Source organism: Odocoileus virginianus, chromosome 21 (assembly GCF_023699985.2).
Source record: "Odocoileus virginianus isolate 20LAN1187 ecotype Illinois chromosome 21, Ovbor_1.2, whole genome shotgun sequence".
NCBI classification, from domain to species: domain Eukaryota; kingdom Metazoa; phylum Chordata; class Mammalia; order Artiodactyla; family Cervidae; genus Odocoileus; species Odocoileus virginianus.
This window is the reverse complement of record NC_069694.1, coordinates 40,250,487-40,263,303: the sequence shown is the minus strand read 5'-3', so window position 1 is coordinate 40,263,303 and position 12,817 is coordinate 40,250,487. Positions and strand designations below refer to the sequence as shown.

General features: G+C 39.5%; 1 protein-coding gene across 1 annotated transcript in view; it reads right to left on the bottom strand.

Moving 5' to 3' along the window:
• The window catches only part of BANK1 (B cell scaffold protein with ankyrin repeats 1), a 402,106-nt gene extending 399,849 nt beyond the window's left edge, over positions 1-2,257 (bottom strand). The window contains exon 1 of the mRNA XM_020884241.2: positions 2,163-2,257. The gene's annotated coding sequence lies outside the window, so the exon portion shown is untranslated. The remainder of the gene's footprint in view (positions 1-2,162) is intronic.
• Between the last annotated feature and the right edge of the window lie 10,560 nt (positions 2,258-12,817).

The window sequence follows — 12,817 nt, the reverse complement described above, 5'->3', positions numbered from 1 at the left end:
GTAGAATTTATAGCTGTATTAAAATTATACTAAAACTAACTACTAATAAGCATTTCTCATGGTGAAAAGAAAAGCCTGGCATAGAGAAGTACCTCTTTCTCCCACCAATTTGCCCACTGGCTCCCATCAGCTCACCCCTGGGCCTTTTCAACTGCTGTTCCTCTTCACAGGTCATTTCTGACCAAGTCCCCACATTTCCTGGCTAGCTCTAATTCACTTTCCATGAATTAGGCAGCCTCTATAATCCTTTGAATTTAGCCCTATTGTTGTACAACACATTGCAAATACCTGCTTATGTCCCTGTCTCCAATTATGCTGTTAGTTTCATTAAGCCTGTGACCAAATTTTCTTTTCTGTCATCATGCCAATGCTCAGCACAGTGCCTGAGGCACAACCATAGTGAATGCTGCTAGATACCTCCACAGAGAATGGAAAGAAAGGGAGCTGGTGTACACTAAGGAACAAGAAGGTTAAGAGGTAATAGGAAGGCAAAGTCAGGTAAATCCCTTAAAGACTAGATGCTGAGACACATCCCTATGTATCTATCAGCTCTGGGAGATGAACTATGCACAACCATATCTGGGGGTTATCACTCCCTGGGAATGGTTGGGGATCAGGAGTGGGAAGGCACTCAGAGAACATTACCCACCCTTGTGTAACTTCAAAGAAAATGAAAGCAAAAGTAATTAGAAGTTGCCTTTTCCCACAAACCACCCAAACATAATAGATTCTCAAATTTCAGAGTAGGGGTGGGAAGAGAAGGGGAAAACTGTTTGTGTGGGTGCATACATATGCTAGTCTCTAAAAAAGATTTCAGAAAAGTGATTTTTTAAAAAAATGTAGATAAGCTATTTTTCGCAATCTCACTGATATGTTAATGGATATGAAAGGCTCATACAGGACCAAGTTCAAAGTAGCAAGTGAAATGGAATTTTTCTGGAATTGAAAAGTAAAAATTTAAACGAAGGCATATACTCTATTGTAATTGTACTGTAGGATATTTGACTGTATGACAAGTATGTAGGTCCCTGTTTTGTGGGTGGTGGGAGAGAGGTTGACAGTAGGTGGTGTAAAGAAGGTGGACAGGTGTGCCACAGATGAATTGAAGAATGGTTAGAATGGACCAATATCAACTCCTTTGTAGCTTTAATGGGCTTTCCAGGTGGCTCAGCAGCCAAGAATTCGCCTGCAATGCAGGAAACACAGGAGACTTGGTTTGATCCCTGGGTCAGGAAGATCCCCTGGAAAAGGAAATGGCAACCCACTCTAGTATTCTTTCTGGGAAAATCCCATTGACAGAAGAACCTGGCAGGCTACAGTCCATGGGGTCACAAATGTCGGACATTACTGAGCACCTGAGCATGCAGTTTTAATAAGGACCTGCCAATTTATCTAAATATTCATCTCTGCAAAAACAGATACATGCAGTGAGCAGAAATACCCCCCACCCCCGCCCACTGAGCATGCAAACCAATGAAGGGGAATAATAGAGGGCGGGATGTGCAATGAAGATGCCAGAAGGAACTTCCGCACCGCAAGTAGCCACCTGCCCATGGGGAACACTTACACATGCTTAGGGATAACTGAAGAAGGCTTATTTCATTTGTCTTTAATCTAGTCTGCCTCTGGCTCTTTGAAGCAAAGATATAAAAATCTGGGCAGCTAAAGGCTGAAAGTAGTGATTTGTTTCATAAGAAGTCACTGCAATCAACAAACATTTATTTTTTTCAAATGTTAGATACATGTTCTTAGATTTCTGTGGTTTTCTCTGAAAGAATTTGACAGGAAAAAAAACCAAACCAGCCAGTTAACTGAAGTAACTGAAAACCATTCAAGGTAAATTTTAAATGAATGTGTGTAGCATGTTAATATAAATATACAAATATATAATTGTATAGCATTTTCATAATTGTGTAACATTTCCTAAAGTATAGTAACATAAGGATATTTATGGGGAAGAACATTCTGCTATAATGTCAAAGATATGGCTGTAAAGAATAATTTGGTGAGATAGGCTACCACCATTTTTTAAGTTGAAAAATAAAGCTTAAATAATATTCATAAAGGTTAACTCCTTTAGGCTCATGCAAAAATTCAGTGAGAAATAAATGAGTTCCCCAGCTCTTATTCCAAATATTTCACTAGCAAGTGTCTTCACTTACCTTTGGATGTTTCATAAGCTCTGCATATTCAGAGTTGATGCTCAGGGAAGTTACTGTTTTCCTTAACTTCTCCTTGAGACTGATGTCCAGCTTTCTAAAAGAAAAAGATAAGGAGACAAGAAATCTAACAGAGATTCTTCAAAATCTAGCTCATAAAGGACTCTATGTGCTAAATAAAACAAGGATACAGTGAAGTGGTTGCCTTAGCAACAATAGCCACAAAAGTAATTTTCAAACTTGGAAACTCTTTGTGCCTTTTTCACTGTAGATATTACAGTGGCACAAGTAACAAAATTAAGAGTAAAATGATGAGGGAAATAAAGGAAGATTCAAACTCCTAAAGGTGGGCAGTTTGGTTAAAGCAGAGCAAATTGGGAGTAGAATAACAGGTTATGTGTTATAAAAAGCTGAAATGGGGATGAAATGAATTATTTAGCTTGGTTCAAGGGAATAGAGATAGATATGAAATTCAGAAAAGAAAATTTAGTCTGTCAGGAGAAATATCCCAGAGAGAAAAAAAATGAGTTAGTAGTTACAATATTCCAGAATAGTCTCTGAAAAGAAGGCAAAACTCTGCCTTTCAGAACAAAGAAAAAGAATCATTGCAAGACACTAAAGGCAATATGAGAGCAGCCATGCTATTCCAAAAGGAGTGTGAAGATTTTCTCTTTTCCAGCCTCGGTTATGACTATTTGGTTCACATGACCTATAATTATTTTTTTTAATTGAAAAGACAAAACATGTAACCATAAGATCTCCCTAAAGAGAAAGCAATAATGAATTTTTTCATTCTTAAAAACAAAAAGAGATGGCTTCTGAAAATCCTCAAAACAGGGAACATTTTCTGAGTTTGTGAAAGTGGTAAAGAGCCTAATTACTATAATGGGAGTATTCTCTACTGGAGAACCTTCTGTGGAAACATGAAAGGGGTACCTATGGCTTAAGACTGACCATTGCAGGTTAAGCATCTCAACAAATACTTAAGCACCTCTGAGAATGTACCAGGAGTTTACAGGGCCACTTGCTCCACTTATACAAATGCCTGGCTCAACCACAGACACAAGGTGTCTGTCCCAAGGCAGGTCTCCACATGCTTTCAGGGAAAAAGGGAGAATCTGTTCTTATACACCTTTGATTTGTCTCTGCCTTTCCATTCAAAATAAAAATATAATTTCTGATAACAGAAGAATTATCATCTACAGATTAAAGTAGAGAAATAGCTTACAGATTTTGAGTGCCATACAGTGAATTGTCCTCAACCTTTTCAACTTCCCAACAGTGCTATTTGCCCAGGTTTATCAATCAAAAAACCGCCTGCAGCTCAAGAAACCCACCACCACTGCCTTTCGCTACTTCTCTGTCTCTGTCTCTCTCTCTTTTTCAGAAAGGGGTAGGAGGTGTTTGATCTAAGTTTAAACAGTTAAAAGCCTAAACTAGGATTCAAACACTCTGTACAAATCTCTAGTGTTCACTTTACTTTTGCTACTCTTCTAAAGCGTATTCCCTGGTACTCAATCAAATTCCAACGTATAGTTTCACTATTTTTTTTTTATCACTTTCTATTATATGTCCTACATGAGATTAAATGAATCTCTTACTATGTTAAGTAAAAATATCTTTGCACATAAAAATCATCCCCAGCCTGTTTTCCTATGTCAAATACTAATTGTTCTTTAGGATCTCATGTGAATATTTCTCCTCCATATTATTCTTCCTAATCCCCTATCAACAGACATCTTTTCCTTTGCTGTACTTCCATAACATAATATTTCTCCTTGTTTAAATAATATTTGTCACTCTTAAATAGGTTTGAGCCATTTGTAACTCTTGTTTGTTATTAGCCTCTATCTAGTGGTGATACTGTGCTGTGCTGTGGTTAGTTACTCAGTCGTTACTCTTTGCGACCCATGGACTGTAGTCCGCCAGGCACCTCGGTCCACGGGGATTCTCCCAGGCAAGAATACTGGAGTGGGTTTCCATGTCCTCCTCCAGGGGATCTTCCCAACCCAGGGATTGAACCCAGGTCTCCCCCATTGCAGGCGGATTCTTTACCATCTGTGCCACCAGGGAGGCCCATCTAGAGGTGATATCCACCTTCAATTGAATTTAGTTTTCTATTAAGTATTTTAAACATAGCCACTGATGAAAGTGGCTTTTGTTGAATGGTTTAACTAATGAATAAATCTAAAATGATCCATATAGAAGTCATTCTCAGATCCTCATTATCATCAACTTTATCTCAGAAGTGGCAAGTGTAACATGAACTCCTTGAGTAACACATAAAAAAATATTTTTTAAACGGTTGTATATGGCTTTCAGGAAATTTTATTGAAAATTCCATAGTATTAAAACATTTCCTCTCATTGAAATGTCACACATGTTTCCTTTGAAACAGCGTGTCATCTTAAGATGGTCAAGAAGTTGGAAACTGTCAGAAACAGTGACATCTGGTGGTCCAGTGAGGAGGTTGTTCTGTGAAGGCAGATGGAAGGAGATTACAGATGGTAGAAGACCCTCTCATCTCGAAAATCCCCTTAACTGAAAGCTAAGTAAACAAGAAAATAATTTAAATAATGGTAAGTCAATAATATGGCTTCCCTGGTGGCTCAGACAGTAAAGAATCCACCTGCAATGCGGGAGACCTGGGATTGATCCCTGGGTTGGGAAGATCCCCTGGAGGAGGGCATGGCAACACACTCCAGTATTCTTGCCTGGAGAATCCCCACGGACAGAGGAGCCTGGAGGGCTGCAGTCCATGGGGTCACAAAGTCAGACACGACTGAGCGACTAAGCACAGCACAGAACGGTGAGTAACTGCAGGAGCAGTGATTTGCCTCCAGGCAATCTGACTCCAAGTCGCTGCTTTATGCTGCGGGTTACATTTGTTGTAACTTTCAAGTAAAGACCCAAAGCTTATAATATTGGCTCAGCATTAAATCACTAATAGCATGTAACCAGGATTCAAAAATGTACATGGCCCTGGTTTTTTAGAATGGTCTAGACTTCCGAATGTTCCTTATGGATCTTTGACTTCTAGGTACCCTTTAAATTGTGGAATTAGACAGTTGTACATTTAGTATGTAGGAAGATAGCATTTGTTGACCTAGCCAAGGGGTAACCACCATTCTGGATTGTTTTTAACCTGTTGCTTTGATGATATTATTGGTAATTTCTCATTGAAGAGTCGTTAGAAAAAGGTACAATGTAAGAACTGCAAAGAGTAGACAGATACTCATCTAACCTCCTTGTTTTACATATTGGACAACTGAGAAACAATGCCTTGTTAACTATATACTTTAATTAGGATGTGTTCCCATTATGGGGGTACAATTATTAGAAAATATATTTAAGTGTTAAATGAGTTTTTGTTGCTCATTCTTATTCTTTTGACACATATTCCTTAAGAACTTACTCTATGCTGGATGCTGCACTGGCTTCTAGAAACATAAAAATAAAGTACCATTTCTGTATTGCAGGATTAATTTTAAAAATGGGCTAAAGACCTGAATGGACACCTTATAAAAGAAGATATACAGATGGTAAATAAGCATATGAAAAGATGCGTCACATCCTATGTCATCAGAAAAATAGAAATTAAAACACAATAAGGGGAGAGAACAAGATGACGGAGGAGTAGGTGCACATGGAGTACATCTCTCTCCATGGATACATCAGGAATACACCTTCAGACACAGAAATGCATGCAGAACACCAGCTAGGAGTGGACAGGAGTACCTGACCAGCGGAAAAGAATTCATAGAACCATGCAACACTCGGTAGGACGAAGGAACTAGGGGCAAAATCAAGAGTGTTAGTAGGATTGGACTTGCCCTCAGCAGGTGGAGGACCTGGAGCAGGGATCTAATCTGTACATCGGGGCTATTCTCTGAATCAGAGGAGAAACATTTAAGGCTGAGAGTGAAACAGCTGATCTTTGGCAGCCTAAATGGAATGAGAATCAGATAGTCCTTGCTGCAACCATACATACCCCGGACAGGGACACAGGTGAGGGCTGCTGTTGACTGAGGAGAGAGGGATCACGGGGACGAGACGGGGGAGATTGTGGTGGGAAATGCCTGTGTAAGAAAGCTGGGCAGGCATGGAAGCAAGGCGATACTGCTGAGTCATGCGTAGACGGATGGAGCCATCATCATAGCCTCTCTCCCCACTTGCCAGCACCTGCAGCTGAACAATAGAGAGGCTGGTGCATTAAACGCCTGACCCGCTGAACTACAGAGTAGGCCCCCGCCAGGGTGCCTCTTTAAGTGCCTGACAAGCAGATCTACAGAGTAGGACCCCAGCCAGGGGGGCCCCTCTAGATGCCTGATGCGCCAAAATAGAGAAGGACCTCAGGCAAGGGACCTCTTTAAGTACCTGAATGGGTGGAGCTACAGAGAAAGACTGGCCAAAGAGGCCTTTTGATCACCAGCTACAAGAGGCTTGGAAAAAGACTCTGATTGGACCATAACTCCTGTGGTGGAAGCAGTCCATGTCCCTAACACTTGACACCACCAGGGTCCCTGCAAGCCAAGCAGCTGCGCCCCCTTCATGCTCAACTCTCACTGGGGCAGAGCTGCCACAGGCAAAAAAAAGACTTGCGTCTATGCGTGCAGGATCGCTTCAGTCATGTCCAACTCTTTGCAACCCTGTAGACTGTGGCCTGCCAGGCTTCTCTGTCAGGAGGGGGTCTCCAGGCAAGAATACTGGAGCATATTGGCCAATACTGGTTGCCATACCCTTCTGGAGCTTTATATTTCCTGCTGCCCTCGCCGTCAACTCCCCTGAGTACCTGGTGCTGCCAGAACCCCTGCAAAACAAGCAGCTGCCCCACCTCCACGCCTGGCCCTCGCAGGGGCGAACCCAAGTCCTCCAGGGCAGCCTCAGGAGCAAACCCCAGTGGGCAACCCACATGCAGAGGTGGAAATAAAACCACAATTGAAATCCAAGGGCAGTGTGGCTAAGGAAGAAGACCCAAAACCTTCCCACCAGCTGTACAGGCTGCAGATTAAACCCACATGATCAACTAGGCAGACTCTGTGTCTGTGGAATATGTAAAAGGGCATTGAGAGCTCCCACAAAAGAAAACGCACTAGTTCTGATAGCTGTGGACATTGGAGGCAAGAACACACAGGAGTAGGACCAGGTTAGAATCTGCGCTGATCCCACATCAGGTCTAGAGATCAGCACAGTGTTGGAGGGCATAGGGAGGTGAACTGTGACTCCCAGCGAGGAAAAGGACTCTGACAGCAGTGACTCAAGAAAAACATTTATTATTCTTATGCTTTGACTTGTTCTGTAGATTCTTTTGGATTCTTTTTTCCTTTGCTTTTCCTCCTCTGTTGTAGTTGTCGATTTTATTGGCACAGTGAAATCTAATAAAGCTTTTGACCTTTTTTTGTTTCCGCAGTCACACTTTTTATTGTTGTTATAAACCTCTGCCTCTACATTGGGCTTTTGCAGTCTGTGGAGTTTTCCTTTCCTTTCCTTTTTTTTTTTCCTCTTTTTTTAATATTAATTTTAGTTTTTTAAACCTATTATTTTTTCTACATTTTTTCCTTTGTTTGCTTTTCCTACTGTTCTTTTCCCCTTGCAGTTAATCTTTAATGTATATAAATCTTCTTTATCTACCTCTACTTAACTTTGCATATCCTTTCTTTCTTTTCTTTCTCTCCTTTCCTCTCAACATATTTGTTAGCTTTGTTTTCATTGCTTTATTCCCCACTTGTCACCTTGCTTTAGTTTTGTTTTCCAGTTTGTACTTTCATTAGATTTGTTCTTAACTTGTAGATATAACTTTTGGTTTCCTTTGTTCACCGGGTCAATCTATTGAACTTTATTTTTGTTTGGACTCTTTTGATTTTACTTATGGGTGTATATGTATATGTGTATATTCAGTCACACTTATTACTTTTGTTATAAACCTCTGACTCTACATTGGGCTTTTGCAGTTCTGTAAAGTTTTCCTTTTTTTTCCTTTTCTCTTTTTTATAATTTTAATTTTTTTAGGCCTACTATATTTTTTCTAAATTTACTCCTTTTTTGCCTTTCCTACTGTTATTTTCCCCTGGCAGTTAATCTTTAGTGGATATGAATCTTTTCATCTACCTTTATTTAACTTTGCATATCTATACTTTCTTTTTCTTTCTTTTCTTCCCAACATATTTGTTAGTTTTGTTTTCATTCCTTTATTCTCCACTCAACAACTTGCTTTAATTTTGTTTTCCAGTTTGTGCTTTAGTTAGTTCTGTTCTTAACTGGTAAATATAATTTTTGATTTCCTTTATTCTCTGGGTCAATCTACTCTAATTTATTTTCGGTGGACTATTCTGATTTTGCTTATGGGTGTATATGTGTATATTCCACTATTTTTATTATTTGCCTAATTTTGTAACTGACATTTGTCTGGGGTTCATCTCGAGTTTCTCATTATTGGGTATTTGTTTTAATCTCACTTAATGCCGTAACAAACCACTTGTGAAATCTTTGTTCCTGATCAGAGATCAAGCCCTGAGCCTTTGGAATGGGAGCACTGACTCCAAGATCCTAGACTACCAGAGACCTAGCTCTAGGGAGTATCAGATAGTGAGAACTCACACAAAGGAAGCCATTTGAATACAAGACCTGGCATCACCCAACCACCAGTAGCACCCTGTGCAGGATTAAACAACAAGCAAAACAAAAATACAAAGCCAGTCATTAGCAGACAGGACTACCACCTCACTCAGCCTTGTCCACCAGTGGAAAAACAAACAAACAAACAAAATACTCATCACAAATCTCACCCTACACCAAGCTTACACAAACCACTGGACCAACCTTAGGAGGGCAGAAACCAAAAGGAAGAGAGAATTTAACCTTGAAGCTTGGGGAAAGGAGACCTCAAACACAATAAGTTTTAAAAAGTACTAATGAAAAGGCAGATAAATACTACACAAGTGAAGGAACAAACTAGAAACACCAAAGTCCAAATAAATGAAAAGGAAATAGGCAAACTACCTGAAAAAGAATTCAGAATAATGATAGCAAAGATGATCAAAAACCTTGAGAACAAAATGGAGAAAATGCAAGAATCAATTAACAAAGACCTAGAAGAATTAAAGAATAAACATACAGAGACAAACAACACAATTACTGAAATTAAAAATACTATAGAAGGAATCAATAGCAGAATATCTGAAGCAGAAGGATGAATCAGTGAGCAGGAAGATAAAATGTTGGAAATAACTTCTGAAAAGCAGAATAAGATAAAAAGAGTGAAAGGAACCTCAGGGACCTCTGAGAGTATATCAAACATACCAACATTCGAATTATAGGGGTCCCAAAAGAAGAAGAGAAAAAGAAAGGGTATGAGAAATTTTTTGAAGAGATTATAGTTGCAAATTTCCATGTCAATGTATGACAAAACCCACTACAATATTGTAAAGTAATTAGCCTCCAACTAATAAAAATAAATGAAAAAAAAAAAAAAAAAGAAAGAAAATTTCCCCAATATGGAAAAGAAAATAGTCAATCAAGTCCAAGAGGCACAAAGAGTCCCATACAGGATAAACCTGAGGAGAAACACACCAAGACACACCAAGACACATACTAACCAAGCTAATAGAGACTAAACACAAAGAAAGAATATTAAAAGCAGCAAGGGAAAAGCAAGAAGTAACATACAAGGAAACCCCATACATTTAACAGCTGATCTTTCAGCAGAAACTCTGCAGGTCAGAAGGGAATGGTAGGATATATTTAAAGTACTGAAAGGGAAAAATCTGCAACCAAGATTACTGTACCCAACAAGGATCTCATTCAAAATTGATGGAGAAATAAAAAACTTTTCAGACAAGCAAAAGTTAAGAGAATTCAGTGCCACCAAACAAGCTTTACAACAAATGTTAAAGGGACTTATATAGTCAAGAAATACAAGAGAAGAAAAAAGATCTACAAAATCAACTCCAAACAATTAAGAAAATGGCAAACATAATTACTTTAAATGTAAATGGATTAAATACTCCAATCAAAAGACACAGACTGGCTGAATGGATACAAAAACAAGACCCATATATAGATATGTCTACAAGAAACCCACTTCAGAGCTAAAGACACATACAGACTGAAAGTGAAAGGATGGAAAATTCCATGCAATTTGCATATTCCATGCAAATGGGAAGCAAAAGAAAGCTGGAGTAGCAATCCTCATATCAGACAAAATAGACCTTAAAATAAAGAAGATTACAAGAGATAAGGAAGAACACTACATAGTGATCAAGGGATCTATCCAAGAGGAAGACATAACAATTGTAAATATCTATGCACCCAACATAGGTGACCTCAATACCTAAGACAAACACTAACTGACATAAAAGGAGAAATTGACAGTAATACAATAATAGTAGGTGACATTAACACCCCACTCACACCAATGGACAGATCATAAAAACAGAAAACTAATAAGGAAGCATAAGTCTTAAATGATACATTAGATGAGATGTATCTCATTGATATCTTCAGGACATTCCATCCAAATGCAGAAGAGTACACCTTCTTCTCAAGTGCACATGGAACATTCTCCAGGATAGACCACATTTTGGGTCACAAATCATACCTCAGTAAATTTAAGAAAATTGAAATCATATCAAGCATCTTCTCCTAGCACAATGCTATGAGACCAGATATCAGTTACAAGAAAAAAGAACTGTAAGAAACACAAACACATGGAGATTAAACAACACATTTCTAAATAACCAACAGGTTACTGAAGAAATCAAAGGTGAAATCAACAAATTTCTAGAAAGAAATGACAATGAAAACACAACTCAAAACCTATGGGATGCAGCAAAAGCAGTTCTAAAGAGGGAAGTTTTTAGGAATACAATCCTACCTCAAGAAATAAGAAAAACATCGAACAGACAACCTAACTTTACACCTAAAACAACTGGGGGAAAAAAAAGAAAAAAAGAAAACCCCAAGATTAGTAGGAGAGGGAAAGAAATCATAAAGATCTGAGCAGAAATAAATGAAAAAGAAATTAAATAACCAGTAGTAAAGATTAATAAAACTAAAAGCTGGTTCTTTGAGAAGATATACAAAATTGACAAACCTTTAGCCAGACTCATCAAGAAAAAAAGAGAGAAGAATCGAATCAACAAAATTATAAATGAAAAAGGAGAGTTTACAACAGACACTGCAGAACAATAAGGATTATAAGAGACTATTATGAATGACTATATGGCAATAAAATGGATAACCTGGAAGAAATGGACAGATTCCTAGAAAAGTTCAAGCTTCCAAGACTGAACCAGGAAGAAATAGATATTATGAACAACCCAATTACAAGCACTAAAATTGACGCTGTGATCAAAAATCTACCCCAAAATAAAATCCTAGGACCAGACGGCTTCACAGGAGAATTCTATCAAACATTCAGAAAAGACTTAATGCCTATTCTTCTAAAACTCTTTCAAAAAATTAGGGAGGAAGGAACACTTCCAAACTCATTCTATGAGGTCACCATCACCCTGATACCGCAACCAGACAAAGAACACACAAAAAGAAAACTTGAGGGCAATATCACTGATGAACATAGATGCAAAAATCCTCAACAACATTTTAGCAAACAGAATTCAGCAACACATCAAAAAGCTTATACACCATGATCAAGTTGGGTTTATTCCATGTAGGCAAGGATTATTCAATGTACGTGTATCAATTAATGTGACACACCATATTAACAAATTGAAAGACAAAAACCGAATGATAATCTCAACAGATGCAGAAAACGCCCTGACAAAATTCAGCACTCATTTATGATTAAAACTCCTCAAAAAAATGGGCATAGAAAGAACTCACCTACGTTTGGGCGACCGGCCGAGTGGCCGGGGCCCGTGAAGAAGCTGCCTGAGGAGGAGGCTGAATGCTACTTCCACTCCCGCCCCAAGAGCAGCCAGATTGGGGCTGTGGTCAGTCATCAGAGTTCTGTGATCCCAGATAGGGAGTATCTGAGAAAGAAAAATAAGGAACTGGAGCAACTCTACCAGGAACAGGAGGTGCCAAAGCCAAAATACTGGGGTGGCTACATCCTGTACCCACAGGTGATGGAGTTCTGGCAAGGCCAAACCAACCGCCTGCACGACCGGATCGTCTTTCGACGAGGCCTACTAAGCGGAGATGCCCCTCTGGGGCCCATGACCCACCGAGGGGAGGAAGACTGGGTCTATGAGAGACTTGCGCCCTGACGCCCAATCTGTTGGCACTGAGTGGAGCTGGGGCCAGTGCCCCAGAGAGGGTATGGGATGGGGGGCCAGACCCTTCTAAACTCAAGCCATTTCCCTTCCTGCCTCTTACATTCAGGGCCCTTCAGTGTTTACCCTCAGAATTCTCCGTAGTCAGCTAGTCTAGTGGAGTTTAACAGTGGCACAGACAATCACAAATGGAAAATCTCGTAATTACCTTCTAGACCTTAACTATGATTTATTGGAATAGCTCCCTCTAGGGGTGGAGCTGATGTGATTCCCTTTTCCGGTGACAGGGGGTGGGCCCCCAGCAGCCTTGTCTGTTATCACATGACAGAGTCTGGCCAGAGCCGATTGGTCCCAGCGGAAGCACCCGAGGCAATCTGGCCAACGGGTTTTTCTTTTCTTTCAATTTTCAAATTTGAAATCTAGAGA